Source organism: Condylura cristata, unplaced genomic scaffold, assembly GCF_000260355.1.
Source record: "Condylura cristata isolate star-nosed mole 26May11 unplaced genomic scaffold, ConCri1.0 scaffold00008, whole genome shotgun sequence".
In the NCBI taxonomy this organism is placed as follows: domain Eukaryota; kingdom Metazoa; phylum Chordata; class Mammalia; order Eulipotyphla; family Talpidae; genus Condylura; species Condylura cristata.
The window spans coordinates 28,405,914-28,427,960 of NW_004567109.1; the positions used below are offsets into that span (position 1 = coordinate 28,405,914).

Below are 22,047 nucleotides of genomic sequence, written 5' to 3' on the forward strand. Positions count from 1 at the left end.
AGAGGCATTCTTCTTGGGACCTGGCACTCCATCCAAACATTCAGTGCCTTTCTGATTTCATGCCTCAGAGTTGCTGACTCCCACTTCCTGGACCTAGCAGAATCACAGAGTCGCAGGGCAATCTGGCAGCTTGAGACAGGAGAGGCTTTGGGGATAGCCTCTATTTCCTCTCCTCCTTCCAGCTGAATAGGCGTTTTCCAAACCCCGTTCCCCAGCATATTGCCTTAGCTCTGCTAAGTTATTGCCTTAATTCTGCTCATGAAAACCCCTCATCAAAACACATCCAGTAAGACCACACTGAGTTGGTCAACTCTGAAGACCAAACACCTCCCCTCATGAGACCCAGGAGGTAAGCTTGCTTCCAATGTCCTCCCCTGTCTCTCACAAGATTCGGTGTCATTCAGGTCAGGATGGCTCAATGACCACCTCATCCACTGCTCCGAAGGTAGGGGACCCAGGGGTTTCTTTCTGCCTGAAGAGATGAATGGCTTGAATGAAGTGGATTCTATTTCCTTAATCAGAGTCTACCCTATGAAGGGTAGGGATTGATGCCCAAATCAAAAGATTTGTCTTTAAGTGTTAGACCCTCATGTAACTCCCTAAAAATGTCACCTCATTTACTCTCATGGGTAACGCTGTGAGATAGGTGTTATTAGTTTCATTTTGCTTCTAGTAAGTAGTAAACCTGAGCTTTGTCTTCTGGAAGAAGAGGAAGATACAGGGAAAGGTGCTATGAAGTGGGGGTCGGTGGGGGAAGGGAGGGGAATAAAGCTACTTTAGCAATTGTGTGTTGGGCAATGGGCTGAGTGCATTATCTTGGTGCATTTTCACAACAGCTCTGGGATGAATGTCCTAGACCCAAGCCTCAGCTCCCATCCTTTCCCTGATTCAAATAGTGAAGAAAGTGAAGCTCAGAAACTTGTTCAAAAGCCCAGTTTGCAAGAAAGTAAGCCATGCTTGGAACTACAATGCAACACCAAAATCTATACATTTAACTCCTTTGCTATATGACTTCCTATGATTTGTGTGTGTATAAAACCCTTCATAACCTAAAGTGTATGCAGTGAATGTAAAATCAATCATGGTTGCTTGCATTTTGCAGTGAATAAAGTGGCTTATGTATAATTTGAGTAATGTCTATCTTTCCTACTAGACTGGTAAGTTTCACAACTATTTAAACTTTTCTGGTATCTGGCACAGAGTAAATTGCCAAAATAATATGTTGAATGATTGATGTCCTTTGTCAATGGCATTATCTGTTGAATGTGGAGGGACACATTATTATGCCTTTTCCCAATGCCATAACATTCTCAGCCAAGATTGAGTCATTTATTAATTTAATGAAAATTAATTGAGCCTGGGGGCCTCCTGGTGACACAAGGGATTGAAAGCACAGCACTATGGAGCTATCCTCAGCCACTGTAGCACAAGTCCGATCTTTGCCAGAGAGGTGACCCACATGGCACAGCAGACCTCTCCTGTCTCTCACACTGCTTTCTTCAGAAGTGTATTTTGTTCAATCCCCATTATGCTCCCCACTGTATCTCTAGTGAATCCTTACACCCCGCACCTCTAGCCTGTACCCCAGTTCTTGTATGCATAAATGAAGAAGTCTTTAAAAAATATGAATTGAGCCTAACTGGCATGTAGAAACAGTTGTCCTACTTTGTCACTGAACTGTATGGGAGGGGACATCAGAACAAAATTCCAGTCTTCCTATCACTACTTTTCAGGGTTAACAGTACTGGCACAAATCAAACCTGGTATAATTTAAGATGCCCCCAAGCAAGGCATTTTTGCTTTTAGAACAATGTCATATGGTCGTTTAAAAAAAAAAAAGTCCCACTTTAATGTTTTATACTTTTCCTCTTGATATCTTAACATGGCAAAACTCACACCAGGGTGACTCTCAATAGTCATTTCATCTGATCTCCTCACATCACAGATTCCCTTTTACAAAAGAGAATTTGCAAGATAAACTAAAATTTTGTTTCAGGTGCCAAAATTTTATCTACCATTTTCAATGGGAACATTTTGTAGTCATTATAAAAGATCCTAAATTCTTATACAGAGAATCCTAAACAAAATTAAAATTTTCTTGAAGGTTCAAATGCTGTATTAGGCTGTAATACTGAGGTGTGGGTTTGTTTTGAAAATTTTCTCTCTCGTTACTGTTCTTTTGTGAGTGTTCATTTTTCCCTGGGGAACAATTTACCTACTTCTCATGAGCCCAGTGGACTCTGTCCCTCCCTGCTTACTTGCCTGTCTGCTTTCCTACCCTCTTAACATTTCTTTCTTTCTGCCTGCCAGTCTACCTGCATATCCAACACACACCATGGTCACTCAGTATTTATCAACCCGTAACAAGCCCTGTGGTGTGGTAAAGAGCACTGAATGAGAATCTGAGCCCTGCCACCTATTTCTGTGCATGACTTGAACCACTCACTTTTCTGAATCTGTTCTCATCTATAAATAACAATACTGAAATTCTTAGAACAAAGGAACATAGTCCCTATATTAAGTGCTCAATAAATGTTTGTTGAATGATAGATCAGGATAAGGACCAAATTAATTTAGATAATAAAAATAGTTGCATTTGTTGTCATCTGAGTGGGTGCCTCGAGTGGCTCCACCACTCATTCTGTGGGTTCTCATTTCTGACTGACCGTACTCTAGGGGCAGAGAGCCACGCTTGCTAGGAAAGTGGACTTTAACTAAGAGCTTACATGTTTGAAGTAGACAAGATTAGTGTCATTCACCACAGTAGTTACAGAGCCCCTCTACGGTGCCAGTGTGAGTGGTTAATGTCAGGGTACTCACAAGATATAATTCCTTCAGCTCTGTATCCCGCCAGTTGTTCAGTCTGATGGAAAAGACAGCACCTGTTTTTCTTTTCTTTTTTCTTTTTAAAGATTTTATTTATTTGTGCATACAGAACTGGGGTACAGGCCAGAGGTGCAAGGGTGGTGAGAGGCTTCACCAGAGACAGAGTGGGGAGCAGAGCAGGCAGATCGAAGAAGTACACTGCTGGGGGGAGCAGCAGGTGGGTCAGGAGAGGTCTGCCGCGCCATGTGGATCTCTTCCAGGGCAGGCGGGGATCGAACTCATGCGGAAGTGACTTCGGCTTCTTAGTGCAGTGCTTTAACCCGCTGTGCCACCAGGGAGGGCCAGCACCTGCTTTTCTTATGTTTCTTTTTTAATTTTATATCTGTTCCCCTACATAGTGGTTAGTTTTTGAATGGTGTTTGACCTCGCCTCATATGTAGTCCCTGTAGCTCTCCTACCACCATAGCTCTGTGGTCTTTCTTAGATTTCTTTGATTTTTTCAAAGTAAAATCATTTACTATAGAACACATAGATAGCCCAGAGGAAACAAATAAGCAGTAAAAACAACCCAAGTACATCTTCCAGTCAATGTTTTGATGTATTTCCTTTCAGTCTTTTGATGTAGTCTCCCCCGATCTGACAACAATAGCCCCTCTGCTCGCCTTCACATCCCCACAGCCTCTGGAGAGATTCTCACCATCAGTCTGTTATTGAGACCTGGACGGCCTGCAGAACTAGGCCTCTTGGGTTTAGGCATCTGTCCAGCATGATTCTTCCCCAGGCCCAGCATGTTCAAGTATACACAGCTCACAGACAGGCCCAATCACTTATCTGTCGGGGGCCAAGCAGCAGGCTGTTCCTAGGCCCTGCTGGGTTGTCCTCAGTGGGTCTGCGCCAGCTGGGCACAGAGGCCCTTTGTCTCAGATTGTCTCTTCAGCCAAGTTTTCATGGTCAAGTCTGAGAGCTGAAAGAATTAACTTACACATACACACACATTTTGTGATTCCTGTAACATTCAGCCTCTCATCTGAGTTTGTTTTTTTTCTGCCTGATTTTGTTCTATTACAATGGCCATTGCCTTCACTCTTAGCCCTCCCTCATAGCTACTTGTATCACTAATTCAATAATTCTCCAATTCAGTCAGCCAACATTCCTGCATATTTTAATGTGACAGTCTGAGATTTTAAAAATATCTGGATCCCCAAGCCCTTGGCATTTTCACCAGCTGTCCATCTGACACTGGCAGGTGGCAGCGGTGACCAGTGTATCTTTTATATGGGGGTAAGAATCAGGTTCAACAAACGTCTCTGTCACTGACTCACTTAGTGATTTTTGGATAAGACACCACTCTTCTCTGATCTCATATTTTCCATCTGCATCTGTACCATCTAAAGGTCTGGTACTCTGAGCTTGACTGCTGAGTTGGTCTGTGGCCTAGAATAGGCCAGGAAAACAAGAGAAAGAAAGGAGCCCGAATCAATATTCATCAAAAGCCCATTAAATGATGTTGCCATGTCATATCTTCCCCCTGAACCTCAGTTTTCTCATCAGCAGATGGGGAGGAGGCCATTTTGATTTAGATGAGCTCTCAAGACCCTTTCAATTCTGACATTCAAAGAAACTAAGGTTGACTGTCCTTGAAGTTACTAAGTACTTGACATGTAAGTTAGAAGGCCTTTAATTTAGTGGATTCATGTGAGGCAGTGGGGTGGGAAGCAAGAACAATATAAGAAAATTCGACTTTTTATATATAGTTCTGGTTTTGCTATTTGCTGTGTGATCTCAGACAAATTATTCAGCTTCTTGGCAATTCAGTTATATTGTTTGTAGGCTGGAGAAAATAATATCTACTTTGCACAATTGAGGTGAAGATTAGCGGATCTAAAACATCTTGTTTAGTGAATATAGTGTACTTAATAAAGGTTACTTAAGGCATAAAGTACAATTTAGACTAAAAACTAATGGTCCAAAGGAAGAAACATAATTCCAAAAAAAATGGAAAGACAGAACAGTTCTCTTAAATGTTAACAGATTTTTTTTTTAATTACAAGAGCAACACAACTTCATTGTAGAAAATAGGAAAATATTAAACTCATCTGAAATTCCATTAATAACCTTTTAAATTTCAGTATATTTCCTTCCATATTTTCTATGTATATATACATTTTATATAGTGGCAATATCATAACTTATATGAAAATTTGTAACTTTTAACCTAAGATTAGATCACAATCATTTTCTCATGACATTAAGAACTTTCCAAATATTCTATAGATCTATCAGACTTAATTGGGCCTGACTATGGGACACTAAGGCTTATCTGCAAATGTTTCCAATTATTAACAACATAATTCCAACTCCACTGACCTTTGCCTCACAAGTTTAGTCATCTGCCCCTACATTCATACCCTACGCCTTATCACCAGAAACTATTCCATTTTTGAAATCTCAAACTCCCTGCACCATCAATATCTTTCTCCAATTTCCACACTCTGTTACTATTACACCTATTCTTTGACTCACAACTGACTCCTTCCTGCCTTTAACTCTCAGTCCTTCCTTCCTCCCTCCCACCTTACTTCTTTCCACAAACTCTTAATTGAACATTTCTATGTGCCAGGCATTGCATTAAGCGCAAGAGTTATAAAGTCGAAAGATTTGTGGATCTCTCCCCTTGCTCACTCCTCCACACTCTCCTGCTCATTTGCCTTTCAGCAAAACCCCCATCTGGATCAATGAAACCTCCCACCTTCACTTTGCATCCCAAATTATCGACTTGAGCTCTGCTCTAGACACCCTCTTAGCTAGACATCACCAAAATGTTGCATCAACCGTTCTATTCATTTTCTAGGTTCTTATCCACCAACAGTCTCATGACTATTGTCAGCCTTCCACCCTCACTCTATTGAGTCATCAAATGATCTCCTAACTGAAAAATGCCACGAATGCTTTCCAGACTTTGTCTCTGTTGGCCTCCAAATCACCCTGACACCAGTTGTGTAACCATCGGAAAATCACTCAGCCTCTCAGAGCCTCAATTTCCTCCTCATTGAGAGATAATATCTTTCTGACATAACTGTTAAAGAACCAATAAGACAATGTAAAATGAAAAAAATCCAGTGGTGGGCCCCTGAAAACAAGAAAGGATCAACTACCAAAGCAATTCATTCATTCATTGGGAAAAAAAAATGTAAGCACCTACTATGTACCTGTTCTGGTTACTGTTCTAGGGACTGCATATATAGCAACGAATATGGCAGAGAAGCACTGTGTTCTTAGCAAGCTAATCTAATGAAAAGGGGACGAGAAGAATAAACATGTAAACAAGCAAATTATCATGTACTGAAAGGTATTCTGAAATATCAAACATGTAAAATTTCCTAAAAGAATTTAAAAAAAGATTTATTTATTTATGCATACAGAACTGGGATACAGGCCAGAGGTGCAGGGACAGTGAGAAGATTCACCAGAGACAGAGTGGGGAGCGGAACAGGTAGACTGACAAGGTACACTGCTGAGGGGAGAAATGGGTGAGACAGGAGAGGTCTGCTGCACTATATGGGTCAGCACCCTGGTCAGGAATCAAACTCGTGCTGAAGTGGCTGCACTAGCTTCATAATGGTGCCCTTTAACCTGTTGTACCATCAGGGAGGGCCCTCCTAAGAGAAATTTAAAGGATGATAGAAATGTTCTACATATTGATTGTGCTGGTGGTCACTTAGTTGTATACATTTTCAAAAATCAAAGAATGGTATATGTTAAAGGGATCCGTTTAACTGTATGATACAAGTTAATTTTTAAAAATTAAGTCACAAAAGACATAGAGTGTAACTGTATATAAGGGAATAATTTTTCATAGGGTAAAGAACAAAACTCTTTCCAAGGAGACATTTAAGCAGAAACCTGATTGATAAAAAGGAAAAAATCATGTGAAGATCTAACAGGTGTATATTCCAGGCAGAAGTCATAGCAAGTGCAAAGGTGTTAAAATGTGACTAAGCTTGGAGTGTCTGAGAAATTCCAGGAAGCTAATGTGGTTAGAATGTGAGGAAGAGTGGGAGATAATCTTGGTGGCTGGGATCAATTTACTTGTATGTCATGGTAAGATGACTGGGTGACATATAAAATCTGTAAAAAAGGAAGTAGAGATTTTTAAATTCCAGAATGATATAATCTAATTTACATTTCAAAAGAATTAAGTTGAAATTTACATGAGAAGACACCAGCAGAAAGTGGAAATAGAAGCTGAAAAATCATTCAAATTACTGCAATGGTCCAGATGAAGGATGGTGGTGGCTTAGATGAGGGTAGGTAGCAATATGGTAGGTAAAACTAACATGTTCAGAATATATCTAGAAAATAGAATCATTGAACTTGCTAATGGATTTGATTGAAGAGAAAGAAAATGCAAGAATCAAAGATGGCTCTTAGGTTTTTTTTTTTTAATCTAAATAATCAAATGAGTAATTGGACTACTTACTAAGATGTAGAAGACCAGGAAAGGAACAGGTCTGGATGATAATACAAAAGTTCATTTTAGATATATTAAGTCTGAGATGCTCATGAATTTATGGACATCTTGTTTATATAATAGTCCCTTGTAAGTTTGGTAGCACAAGCCAGTGTTCTAAATCTTCCCAACTCTGAGTAACATAACAGTATTGAATTTTTTTAAATTTAGATATAATTGAAATATAATATTATACTCATTTTGGGTATACTACATAACTTGATATTTGTATGTTCGTTGTAAAAATGATCAGTTAAGTCTAGTTAATATCCATCACCGCCACATATAGAAGTTTTCTCTCTTGTAATGAGAGCTTTTATGATCTACTCTCTCAGCAACTTTCAACTGCATCTTAAAATATAGCATTGTTAACTATGGATCTATACTGTAAAACATTGGATTGCTGAGTCTCCTAAACTGATGATAAGCCTTAGAGTTCTCTTGAATCCACTAGCCAACCTCTCACTGCTAGTGAGCAGCTCAGACCTTCAGCATAAAAATGACATTTTGGGTTAGTTCATTTGAAATAGGCACTTGACCTAACAATTATATGTCTCAAAGTCCTACTGCAGGACAATTTCTTAGAACATCAATCCTCAGGCCTACTTGGTAGCACAAGGGTTAAAGCACAGCACTATGAAGCTGTCTGCAGCCACTGCAGCATGAGTTTGCTCCCTGGCCAGGGAGCTACCCACATGGCACAGCAGACCTCTCCTGTTTCACCTGCTGCTCCCCTCAGCAGTGTATTTCAGTCAATCTGCCTGTTCTTCTGCTCCCCACTCTGTCTCTGGTGAATCCTCTCACCCCTCGCCCCTCTGTCCTATACCCTCATTATTGTATGCATGAATAAATTCATCTTTAAAAAATTTTTTTAAAAAAAGAACAATTCTTTTTGTGGGTGTAATTTTTTTGCCTTGTGTGTGTGTATCAAAGTTCAGATCCATCATTCAATCATTCAACCAGAGAGGCAACTCAGGTAAATGGCAACTGTAGTGTGAGTGGGGCTGACACAAAGGATGCACAGAGGCTGAGAGAGCTAGTGAGGCTTAGGCAAGGTTACCTAGAGAAGATGATGTCATATAGGGCAGCCTTTCTTGCACCTAGTTGGATTTTGTTCATGATGTCCACCTCACTGACTGCCTTGGGACATGGGACTTGCAGCTCCCTTTTTGATTCTGTATTCACACCCTTGGGCATTTTGTTCTTGCCACACTGGGCAAAAGGAACCTAGCCCTTAGGGAAATGACGATAGGTCTGTACATGTTCTCTGCTTTGTGACAGAAGGGACTGTCTTATGACTAAAAGCCATCGCAGGCATGTGAGTGGGCCAGGAGCAGCAGTCAGAAGCTTGTCTCAGAGGGCTCACTGCAAAAAGATGACTAATGTCAGTCAGGAAATGGGAGACCAAGAGTTTACCCTTGTAAGATTGATTCTCATCTAAATGTTTCCCCACAATCAGTAAAGTTGGGGGTTTTCTACATCTCATACTTCAGTCACTGATTAAGTGTATCTCCTGCCTGCTCCCTTTCCCAATTTTTTATCAAGATCATTTTAGCTTTCTAGATGTAGTTAGTCCCCAATCTCTACTTTGGTCAGTTTCACAGTATATCCTCTCAGTTTTTGCTGAAATGCCTTAAAAAAAAAATACCCAGGCCAGATCTTGGTTCTTCCCAGCTTGCTCCCTTTGCTAACTTCTCGCTACTCAGCTAAAAATGGCTTCCTAGCCCCCTGGACCTATCCCCTGCCTGCTCTCTACCCCACTTTAACTATCCTGAGCTTCACATTTTCAGTTCCCTGAAGATGCCACTTCAAGTTCTGTGAAAATATGCAGTCTTGGTACATGTTGTCCTTGACTGGAATGTTCTTTTCCTCCTCCTTGTTGATCTTACACATCCTTATTTATGTGTCACAATAAGTGACAGATGGTGGGTTTCTCCTCCTCCCAGAAGTCTTCCTGTCCGGTTCCTTGTCTAGGCTTATGCATTCCACTGCATCACTGTTGAGCTTTGTTCTCAACACAATGCCACATCACTTGTATCACAGCCTGGGAAATTGAATCTTAGAAAGGAGGCTTATCCGTACTGTTAAGGTGGAATGTGGACTAGATCCAAAAAGCCCTTATTCCAGGCAAGTTGCCCTATTAACTGTACTCTCAAAGAATTAACCAGATTTTACATTTGCGTACACAAACACACACACATGCATGCATGCACACACATAAACACAAAGCAGATTTTGAAGACTTAAATGGTGCCACTACGTATCTTTCTTTAGGTAAGCCCTGACATAATTCCGATTTTCTTGAGCCATTCCCAGGAGGAGACTGAAAAGATGACCTGCAAGAGATCTTTAAAGCTCTGATATCTTTTTTTTTTTTTAAGATTTATTTATTTATTCCTACAGAACTGGGGTACAGACCAGAGATGTGAAGGGTGAGAGGATTCACCAGAGACAGAGTGAGGTGCAGAACAGGCAGATAGAGGAAGTACACTGCTGAGGGGAGCAGCGGGAGGCGGGGATCAAACTCATGTGGAAGTGGCCTAAGGTTCTCAGTGCTGTGCTTTAACCCACTGCGCCACCAGGGAGGGCCCAGCTCTGATATCTTATGAACACAAAAATTACTACCAGAACTGCGGTTCACAATTTTTCCCTCTAGAGTTCACTTGCTTGTGTTTTTAGAATGAAGGAAGGGAATAAGCATTATTGTACATCAACTGTTTATTAGGGACAATACTTCACATACCTTATCTCATATAATTCTTAGAACAATTCTGTAAGATCCTTATTGTCCTTCTCATTTTACAGAGAAAGAAATTAAAGTGCACACAAGAATAAACTACTTGCCCGGAGTCACACAGCTAGGAAGGAATAAGCAGGGATTTGACCTCTGGGACAGGTGATTGAGCAGGGGCAAGTAAGGTCTGCTCTATAGTCCCTCCCACCCAACAGGGCCTCTTACCCCCATCTTTGAACTCCTCCCTCAATTAGATCTGACACAGAGCCAGCATCCGGGTGATCAATACTAGTGGTGCCAACTGTAGCCTCTTCATCTCACTGAGTTTGTGGTCCCAATGCCCAGATTCTGAGAGCTAATCTGGCCAGGCAGTCTGATCTCCTGTCTAGATCCTACAGTGAGGGCTGAGTTCCCCTATATCCTCACTGACTCTCTTTTGTGGCCCTGGGATAATGAGGACTGCATTCAATGCTTAGGGAACATGCATTGCATGCAGTGAGAATACTGAAGGTCAAGGAGGAGTAACTAAATGTTGAGGGAGCAATAGAGTAAGATCCCTAAGGAGTATGGGATTGGCAGAGCCAGCTAAGGCTGGTCTTTTGGAGTCACATAAACCTGCCATTCAATATTGGTGTTGCTGGTTTTTAAATACTCTCCCCTACTTCCTTCAATCAACTCTGTCTCTTCATCCCTCCTCTTGTCCATCCATCCATCCACCCATCCTTCCTTCTTCCTTTCACTGAGTATATGCAGTACAGTAACAGTGTGATGCCTGCTGGGCCCCATAAGAGGTCATAATCCAGCATAAGATATCAGAGAAGGCATCCGGAGGAGGTGACACTGAGGTTAGCCAAGCAGCAAAAAAACAGGGAGAACAGGAGAGAGAAGCAGAAGGAATATTATGTACAAAGCCCAAGAGGAAAAGCCTTGTAAGTTAATACCACTTCCACAACAACACAGTATTATACAATCATTGTTACTTCCCTTTTTGTGAGAAGAATGAGGCTCAAAGAGGGGAAGAAGTGCTAGCACTGATTAATGATCATACTGTGTGCTAAGCATTGCACCAAGCTTTTCACATACATAGTCTCCCCTGAACCTAGACTTCAATTACTCCTCACCCACAAATATTGTGTAGAGGCCCACCCTCGTGGCACAGCAGATTAAAGCACAGCACTGAGATGCTAAAGCCACTTCAGCATGAGTTCGATCCCTGCCCGGGAGGTGATCCTCATGGCTCAGCAAACCTCTCCTGACCTGCCTGCTGCTCTCCTCAGCAGTGTACTCCATCGATCTGCCTGTTCTTCCTCCCACTCTGTCTAGTGAATCCTCTTACAGCCCCTGCACCTCTGGCCTGTACCCCAGTTCTGTATGCATAAATAAATCTTTAAAAAAAATTTTTTAGGTCCTCCCTGGTGGCGCAGCGGGTTAAAGCACTGCACTGAGAATCTAAAGCCACTTCCGCATGAGTTCGATTCCCGCCTGCCCCGGAGGTGACTACATGGCGTGGCAGACCTCTCCTGACCCTCCCGCTGCTCCCCTCAGCAGTGTACTTCGTCGATCTGCCTGTTCTGCTCCCCACTCTGTCTCTGGTGAAGCCTCTCGCCACCCCTGAGCCTCTGGCCTGTACCCCAGTTCTGTATGCACAAATAAATAAATCTTTAAAAAAAATTTTTTTAAATTGTGTAGAATAAGGTATTTTCAGAGAGAGAGAGAGAGAGGAGAAAGACAACCTTCATCTAACTTTTATTATGTTATTTCTAGTTATTGACAATATATGTCAATGATCAGGTAGACAGCCACATCAACCTGACCATAGAGCTCAACTACTTAACCTCTCTGAAAGATAAAGAGGTCTTTTTTCTTTGGCACCCTTCTCCACAGCATCCGCTCTTTGTTTTCATATTCTCAGTTCCTAGCAGAGTAAATGATAAATGTAGAGTCAATTTTAAAGTTTTTATTATATCCACAATTATATTTATTTTTAGGACATAATTCTAACATCAGAGAATTTCAGGAGTCTGACATATAGTATATAGCAAGTATCTTCGCTTGCAAATAAAGAAAGACATCTGTTCTAATCTTTTGCTCCAAAAAGACTGATCACAGTACATAAAGTGAGAGGGAGCAAACTAGTCCAGGCTTTGAATGCTGGCAGGAGTTTGGATTTGCATCCAGCTGGGGTTTGTCAATCTCAACACTATGACATTTTGGGCCAGATCATTTTTCTGTTAGGAGGAGGGTGCTAAACTCTGCATTGGAAGGTGTTTATTTAGCAACATCCTGGCTTTTAATCATTAGATGCCAACAGCCTCGCTGAACAGTTGTTATAACCAAAAATGTCTCCAAATGTACTCCTTGGGGTGAATGTGCAAAATTGGTCCCAGGTGAGAACCACTGCTTTGGGCCCTAGTGCATTTTAATAGGAGTTTGACATGATGAGCACTAAGAGTTCTCTTTTAATACTTCTACCATTGTTATGCTGGTAATGTGAGAAATTATATCAAGTTTCAATTTTGACAACTTGGAATCAACTGTTCTACTTTGGTAACATTCCCACAGAGTCTGTTCATTCTTTGTGAAACAGAGTAAGCTGACCATGTACTTCTCAAGGGCATCCACACTTCTCTGTTTTTATATTCCCAGTTGAGTGAATGCTAAATGAAAAGTAAATTTAAAAAATTTTATTATATACACAAACATTTATTTTTGGGATATAATCCTAACATCAGAGATTTGTCAGTGGTCTGACATATAGTATAAGACAAATATCTTTACTTGCAAGTAAAGAAAGACATCTGTTCTAATCTTTTCTCCAAAAATTCTGTAAGTTGATAAAATGCATAGACATCATTTATACCTTGTTTCCAGATGGGAAAGGTCCATGTGATTTTTTTGCAGCAGCCACAAGGATTTCTTCAATCTGTTAGAACATACAATCAGTTGTTCATTATGTGAAGCACTTTTGGGTGACTCAATGTAATTTAATTTAACATTCACTGAGCTACCTCTATCACACACAAGAAGAGGAATAAAGGCACAGTCCTCATCTTCTAGATGCATCTCCTTAAATATAGTGGCACTATCCAGACATTGTTCTGTTCCATATCAGCAATGCCCATCAGGGCCACATATTACATTTATGACTAGGTGCTTTTGCCTTCCTCTATAAAAAAAAGTTATATGATGATATGTTTAAGGACTGCCTTGGCACAAAGACAAATATAATGCAGGCTGGAGTCATTATTTATTCATTTTTATTATTATATTCATTAAAACACTTTTTGGGGGCCCTCAGCACTATGCCTACTGTTCCTAATAGATAAGTTGGCTCTGGGCCAACTACTAACCTCACCTAGTTCTCATTTCTTTCTCTTTATAACTCCAGTTTTGAGGTACTTTCATAAAGATTATCTGAGATATGTAGAAGCTGCATGAGAACAGAAACCAAATCTTGGTTTGTTCTCCGTTATGTACAGAGAACAACTGGATGGCATAAGCACTCAATAAATGAATGTGAAATTATGCAAACAGTGCCAGAATGCAGTACACACTTTGTAACCATCATATTTCTTTCATCAGATATCTTGAGAACACTTCATGACATACATAATATTCATCAGAACAAGAGTGTACGGCACAGATCCTGCTGTAACAGGAGTTCAGATCAGGAAGGACTGTGTGGTCAATCAATTCACCTGTTCTAAATTTTTTTATTTGTCATTGCACCCATCCCCTGGGTTCACTAGTAGTATCTGAAATACAATCTATCATTAGTTTTGTAAATAGGAAAGGGGAATATTAAAAGCATCAATTTTAGACTCCTGTATGGTGTATTTTCACATACAAGAAGTACTAATATTGTCATGTATCTCTAAATTCTCTGCATATTTAATCACAAAGCTACAAAGTTCATAAATTATGAGCTAAGGCCCATTTGGGAAGTTGTGTAGTCTTGGGAATTAACAGTTAGATCTTGTGGTATGTTCCCACTTACGGGTTGAAACCCTGGGTTTCTGTGACAACTACTTTCTGTCTAAAGATAATGCATCTGCAGTTCTTCAGGGCTAGCTGGTTATTTAAACTCCAAACTATAGATTTCAGAAGGAAGAGTATCTTTCAAACATTATTGAATCCAGCCCCGGTCTTCCTCTCTACCCTCATCTCCCACTAAAAAGTCACTGGTTCCACTTGCCCCAAGGCATCCAGAAGGATCAGTCATTTTCCAAAGGCACAGTACGCATAGGATTTCAAGCTGTTGTGTCTGCTTATCCTGTTCTCCAAGCAATATTCTTCCCCTCTTTGTTCTGGGAAACACAAGCAAAAGTGTTTATTCCTAGTAGCTGCTCTGCAAGAGCTAGTTTCTCCTTACATATGAAAGCATAGGCTTCACATTGGTAAATTCAGATCAAATGCTATTTCCTTTGGAAACACCTCACCTAGAAAGAAGGGAAGAAAAAGAATACACTGTGGCTAAGAGTTATGCAGAAGCACTGTGCTGGATCCTTTGCTTTATCTTCTTATTTAATCCTTAGAGGAATTTTGAGTGGAAGGAATTCTTAGCCGCAGTTCCCAGGTTAAGCACCGGTGATCTAAAAAGTTAAGTATCTTGGCAAGAGTACCCTTGTTAGTAAAAGGCGGAGGTAGAATTGGAATTCAGTTTTGCCTGGCTGTCTCTTTCCAGCAAATCAATTTTTCCGTTATTGGAACTCTTTCAAAGTCCTTCCGTCATACCACTAACCAACATAAGTCTCACTTTGTGGTAAATTATTTATATACTGTCACATTCTGTCTCCTTCACTAAATTCTTGAATCTCAAGAGGCCAAATCTTACTTCCCTCTGTATCTTCAGTGCCTGTACAATAACTGACATATGGTGGGTACTCACAACATATTGATGGAATGAGATGAATGATAACAAGTACTTTGCAATCACAAATCATTTTCAAATATATTTTTCACTTAATTACAAATAAGCATAAAATAAAGTTCCTGCTCTTACAAGTTGCAGTTTAAGTAAGGAAACAAACTATATGCAGGTAAAAGAGATGGTGAAAAAGACAGTATCAAAGACAGTATCAGGAATAACAATATCATCTACAGATATAATGGAATAAATTAGCTGAGATCAGGAAGATGAAGACAGAAAATTTTTAGACTGAGGAAAAAAACTGTTTTAGAGCTGCATTTAGAGGAATTTTTGGGGGGGGGGAATTTTAACTCCTTATCTTATTCTTCCTTCCAAAAATCCAGTGAAGTGTATGATTTTGCTATATTTCCCAGAAAGCAAACAAAATCTCTTTGTTTGAGAGCTTAAGTGTTTTGGCCAAGGTCACACAGCTAATCTATGTTCCTGTCTCTCAAAGCCCCTCTTTCTTTTTCTTTCTTTTTTTCTTTTCTTTTCTTTTTTATGAGAGTTAAATTAGTCCGTGCCAATTTTTAGGGAATACTAATAATTTTTGTTACTCTTCACATGCAACAAAAACATTTTAGCACAGTAAATCTCGCTAAACACTGTGCTGTAGTAATAAATGTACCCCTTGGTGAGGTTGGAATGCAAACAACTTATTTAAAACGTGGTGTCAGGAAACTTAGGTAGGAGTAGGGTAGTGGGATGGGAGAATGAAGAAAGCCAAAAATGTAGATCATCAAGCTAGTTACTATGGTAGCCAACTGGAGCTCAGTTATGCTGGGGAACTCTGGGAAAGAGTATAGACACATTCAGAGTATTCCGACAGAGTGATAAGGAAGCTGGTATATTATCCACCAACTTACCATCTATCACTAAGTTCAAGGTGACATTTGAAATTCCCAGTTTGTAGTGCATAAAACCAAGTATGCTCTCTGGCCAGAAACAAAATAAAAGTATTTCAAGCAAAGAATTGTAGGTATTCCCTGCATCAATTACAGTTTCAGTGTGTAGAAGTGGATGCCAAGAAAAACAGGGGCAAGAAACCAGTAGCATCTGCTACATAATATAACCAGATCTAAATCCTGCTTCTACTACTTCATTCTACATTCAAAATAAAGCCATTAAGTGTTTATTGTTAAATCCATCATATACTAGGTCAGGGGACAGCAGACTGTGGTTGGAGGGCAAATCAGGTCCATTGATTGTTGTTGTAAATAAAATGTGATTACAACACAGCTATACCCATTTGTTTATGCTTTTGTCCTATCATGGCATTTTGCCACTTCTTGTACCAGGTACTTGGAATATTGAAATGAGTAAGAGGATTCTCTTGTCCTTCAAGAGTTTATAATCTAATGCAAAAGACAGACACACAAAACAATAGATGCCAGAAAGTATTTTAAGTGCAACAGTAGCTTCAAATTAGGGAATGGTGACTTCTAACTAGTCAGGGTATAAATCAAGAAAGTATTTATGAAAGAGGTGAAGATACTTCAGTAGAACCGTGAAAGATGAACAGTATTTTCCAGGCAAACGTAGACAAAGCCATTCAATAAAGAAGGGGCAAAAATAGCAAAATTACAGTACAGATCAACAATGAAAGAATTTAGAAATGGGTATTTTATCTGGAGGTGAGGAGAGGTGTGCCACCAAAAGGAAGATTGGAAAGTAAGGAGTTAAAATTTATCTCTTTAGAAATATCAGTGGCAGGCCCTCCCTGGTGGCTCAGCGGGTTGAAGCACAACACTAAGAGGTTGAAGCCACTTCCCCTTGAGTTCGATCCCCACCAGCTTGGAGGTGACCCACATGGCACGGCAGACCTCTCCTGACCCGCCTGCTGCTCCCCTCAGCAGTGTACTTCATCAGTCTGCCTGTTCTGCTCCCCACTGTCTCTGGTGAATCCTCTCACCGCCCCTGCGCCCCTGGCCTGTACCCCAGTTCTGTATGCACAAATAAATACATCTTTAAAAAAAGAATTATCAGTGGCTCTCACAATTAGTATGGAGCAGGCAATGGTGGAATTCATAACTTTAAGCTACTGTAGTGACCTACAGTACATTATTTTGTAATGATCTAAGTACAAAATAATGCAGGCTCTAGTCAGGGTAGTAGTAGAGGATGTAGCAATCTACCTAGAAAAGGAAAATCCTCTTGTTTCTGTTGCGCAGACTGATACATTCCACCTGTCACTAGGCAGGCTTCTGTCTTCTCTGTGCTTCCATGGAACCCTTGCTCACCACTAGTTAGCATGTATCACCCTGTGGGCAACACGTTGATATCTTGTTTCTGGAAAGACTATGAGCTCTTATAGGATGAGTTCTTATAGGACAGGAGCCAGGCAGGATAGATATCTGTATCCAAAGGATCTGGTCCAGATTTGACACAGCACTGCTGCTCATGGATGATGTCTACTTCCTTGGAAAGAATTCACAGCAGCAGTAACTTGTCTCCCAAGTTTGCAAGTTGACATGTTGCAATGGCAGCTCACATGGAGACATAGAATGTCAGCTGATACAGAATAAAGTGGACAAAGGAGTTCTGCAAATCTGGTTGGGACAGAAGGCTGTTTGGATCTGACAGGCTATCACTAATATGTAATGCTTGTTCACTGCAACTCCTGGAGAAGGCAAGGCCATTTTTATTATAAATGACAGATGACTTTTTATTATAAATGGCAAGTGATTATACACTTTTATTGGCTATACACCAGCTCAACATGTGGATCTATCATAATTTAACCTTTTCCATATATTCTTGGGCTTTAGGTTGACTGTGATCTTCCTGATTCCAGCATGATGTCCACCTGATCACAGTAGATAGAACTGTTCTTCTAATGTCAGGTAGTTAGGGCAGACAACTGATGACCACCGATATCCAGGATACCAGAAAAAAGCTTCAGGGGGGCCACTAAAACCCTACCAGGGGAGTACCTGTGTGGTAGGGTGTGAAATGATTTTTAAATCACCCTGATAGACACCTGCCCCCTACTTAGTGTTGCAGTTCTGATCCCCACTTTGGGGAATGACAACCATAGCAGTTCTGCTTACTGTGGACCCGGATTGGATAATGTCAGGAAGTGACACCCCATATAAGCCCCAAGTCCCCTGCCATCCAAAGCAGTGTACTTCCACAGATACTACCTACTCAGACCTCTCCAGAGTGTTCTACCACTAAATAAACTGCCATATCACTGGCCTGGGTATGGCTTTGAATTCTTTCCTATGAAGAACTGAGGATCATTCAACCCAATAACACTAAAATATATCCTGACTGTGGTGCAGACAGTTGTCACAACACATTTTGGGTGATCCCATTAAAGACATTGTGAGATAATTTCTGTTTGTCTTAGAGTAGTGCATAATCTGCTATGGGGCATGCTAAAAGGTAAGATTAACTCTATCTGATGTTGGCAGAGGGTGGATATGGGTATCTGAAGAAGGTCCCCAAAAGGAACTTACATTTGAGTTGAGACTTAAATGATCTGTAAGCCATTCCCAGGCAAAGAAAGAGCAAAAGGACATAACTGGGAAAGGAAATAACAAGAACGTCCGGGAGCTCACTTTAGGTCAGTTTCACATTCAGTGGAGGCTGCTAAGATCCATCGAACATTTTCACATTGGGGATATAAAGTAAATAAGTCACCACTGCAAGGAGAGCCTAGAGAAGCTGCTTGATGACCATTTGTTGAGGAGTGTGGCTTAGGAGACTTAGCCCTATAATCTCTACGAACTCCTTTAAACTAACCCAAATAAACACAAAGTATAAGTAAAAACTGTACAGCAAACCACTTCCCCCTAGTCCTTTTATCCAGATTGCCTGGTGCTGCTAAATGCTTCCACTGGTCCATGCTGCCCATCAGACATGAGCTAAGTGTGCAGATATGCATATGAGTGAGTCCTCAAATGCCCACTGCCAAGAGGGGCCTGCAGGTGCTGTGATGCAGTAAGAGTTGCAGACTAACTGGAAGCTTATTCAAAGTAGAGTTGATAAGGGAGCCGTGAAGTAGCGGGCTAGGGAGCTGGCCTGCAAGAGCTGGTTACAAACTGTCTGGCATGGGCTGGTGGTTGTAAGATAGCAGGTTAAGGCTGGGTGCTTGAGGGAACCTGCAAAGGCTGCTAGCCACAGAGGTAGTGGGGAGCCGCTTGTAACCACAAGAGGCATACAGAGACACACAGTAACTTGTGGTGGCTTCAAATCTCTGGGTGGCAACATGGGGCACTGAGGCAAAGGAGGGTAGTAGAAAAGTAGGAGAGTAGGGAAAGTCCCCATCGGTTATTATAAAAGTAAACCTACCCCAACAGTAACGGGCTCCTCCGTGGACCCCCTCCTGCTGTCTGCTTGCTAACCTTCAGTCTGGTGTGTCAGTGATTGCTCCTCCATCTAAAACACAAGAACCCAGCTGACTTTGTGCGCACAAAGAAATCAGTTCCACCAGAGGGAGGGGGATGTTTGTGAAATCTTTAAAATCCAGTGTGGCTAGAGTATAGGGCTCCAGCGGGCATAAGAAGGGAAAGGTAGGAGATAAATGTGGCTTCTTTTCTCTCCTTAGAACCACTTTCCTCCATCTCCTCTTATCTTACCCTTTTCCAGCCGCTTTGGGTTCAAATTAAAGCAGCATTGTCCTAACCGTGATATTTCACTTCCTTACTTCTAGCTCCTGAGAGGAAGGCAGGGGAAAAGTTGGAATTGTTTGTGGAAAAAATAAGCTACATCGTATTTTACTTTTCCCAGTTTGATCTTATTCCCCAGCAAAGGACAGCCAAGTTTTGGTAGCTTTCTGTTTACTCTTAAAAAGGCAACATTTGTAAATGTTTTAGCTGATGTCCAACAAAAGCCAATAAAACACAGCATAACAATAACAGCAATAACAAAAAAGAAGTTGGTGGGAAGTTTAGAAAGAGAAGGCAGCAAAATAGTAACAACAGAATGTATCATAAAACAAGTTGCACCAACAGTCTTGTTGAAAACTTGGAAATTGTTTTTGTTAGAAACTGAAAAATAATCACATTTCTGTACAGCTGTATAAAGGAAGGAAACTTCATGTTGAGAAACATAAGCCATCTTTGTTCTTCCTTAAAAAACCAAACAGAACTTGATTACTTAATCATTTAGTTACACAAGTTAGAAACCTCAGTATCATCTCTGCCTCTCCTCTTTCCTCCTTTGATTCTTTTGTTTAGTGAGCAGTTTTGGGGTGGGGGGGGGTTTAGGGCTGAAGGTGAGGCTTGTTTTCTATTGTAAAATAAAAAATTCCTCAGGAATCTTAACAAAGGAAGGGTGTTTCATACTCAGAATACTAAGATACAAAAATAAGTAGTGTTTTAAGGGGGTCTCCCTGGTAGTGCAGGGGTTAAGTATCAGTGCTATCAAGCTATCACCAGCATGAGTTCTATTCCCAGCCAGGGAGGAAACCCACATATGTCACAGCAGTCCTCTCTTGTCCCTCACCCATTGGTCCCTTTCAGCAGTGTATTTCAGTAAATTTGCCTGTCCTGCTCCCTATTCTGTCTCTGCTGAATCCTTTCACACTACCCACTCTGGCCTATACCCCAGCTCTTGCATGCACAAATAAACAAATCTCTTTTAAAAAGTGTTTTGATTCTAGCGCTTTTCCTATGTCCTCAAAAAGAGGAATGAGGACAGTTGAAGCAAAAAGGCAATTCTGTCAAAGACAGAAAAATTCTACAAATTTTTTGTAGAGTTTTGAAATCTCATTTGCCAGTGTTCCTCAATAAATATACAGTGTAGTATCCTTCTCACTCTTCATCCTGCTGTCATTGTCCACTTTAAAGCACTACTACTTGCTCTGGTGTTTAAAAGTGTCATAGTTTGTCTTCTTGCCTCTATGACTTGTCCTCAGTTTTGTTCCCAGAATGAGTTTATTTTTATTATTTTTTTGGAATGGTCTTTTAAGAATCACTTCTTCCATGTAACATTTATTAAAATCCTAAGTGGTAGAATAAGTTAATCCCAGTCTAGTCCTTGATGAGTTTTTTTTAAAAAAGATTTTATTTATTTATGCATATAGAACCGGGGTACAGGGGGTGAGAAGGTTTACCAGAGTCAGAGTGGGGAGCAGAACAAGTGGATGTACTGAAATACACTGCTGAGGGGAGCAGTGGGCAAGACAGGAGTGGTCACCTGATGGTCACATGATGGTCACTCACCTCCCTGGCCAGGGATCAATTCATGTAGTGGCTGCGATAGCTTCATGGCACTGTGCTTTTACCTGTTGCGCCACCAGGGAGGCCCTCTTTGAGTTTATGATGTTGAATGGTTAACATCAACTCTACCTTTTAATTCTGAGTTGAATCCTCATTTTCTGCTCCACTTCAGCTGAAACATTATTCCATGAGAAGCCAGTCACTAAGCAATGTGGGAAATGAGAGACGATATGTCTCCACCATGTTTAATTTTAGCTGATGATCTAAAGCATGTAGTTTGACACTTGGTGTAGAATATAGACAAAGTGCCTTGCACTTGGACTTGGTCTTAGGGTCCCTTGCTTTTGGCTCTTCCTGCTGACATGTATTTTGATATTTAAAGCTAACCTGCTAATGCCTGATATCCTGATAAAAGCTGAAACTGACTTAGAAGTTGATGATGCAGGCTGTATCAGGCCCAACATGAGCAATATGTTGATATTGCAACAGACAATGCAAATATAGCTTGCAGCTGGGTGAAATGGAGCTGGGAGTGAAAAGATTAGGTTCTAATCTAGTTTTTCTGTTTATTAGCTGTGTCATCTATGTCAAGTCACTCAATAGCTTTGTGCCCAAATGTGCTCATCTCTAAAATAGGTGTAATTACACAAATCTTAAGAGGACTGTTGTGGGGATTAAAGGAGAAAATTTAGGTAATGGCACTTAGCACAACTTTTGGAACTTAGCAGGTCAGTTTCAGTGGAACATATCAGTTTAGATGAAAACTAACATTATGTATTTTAACTCGAAATCATGATGTTTCAAGATTCCAACGTTTTGTTTATCCAAAAAAAATGTTAGCAACAAGAGACTTTCTGCTGAATAGTGTAGCTGAAACATCAAGTTTCCACGAGAAGTGTGT

General features: G+C 40.7%; 1 long non-coding RNA gene across 2 annotated transcripts in view; it reads right to left on the reverse strand.

Annotated features, from left to right (window-relative positions):
• LOC105853393 overlaps window positions 1–22,047 on the reverse strand; it is a 47,266-nt gene that overhangs the window by 18,572 nt on the left and 6,647 nt on the right. The window contains exons 2-3 of one of the 2 annotated variants that reach the window (XR_001145233.1): window positions 19,276–19,362; window positions 12,931–12,993 (exon numbers count right to left, since the gene is read on the reverse strand). This is a non-coding gene — a long non-coding RNA (uncharacterized LOC105853393). The remainder of the gene's footprint in view (window positions 1–12,930; window positions 12,994–19,275; window positions 19,363–22,047) is intronic. The other variant, XR_001145234.1, reaches the window with a different exon arrangement.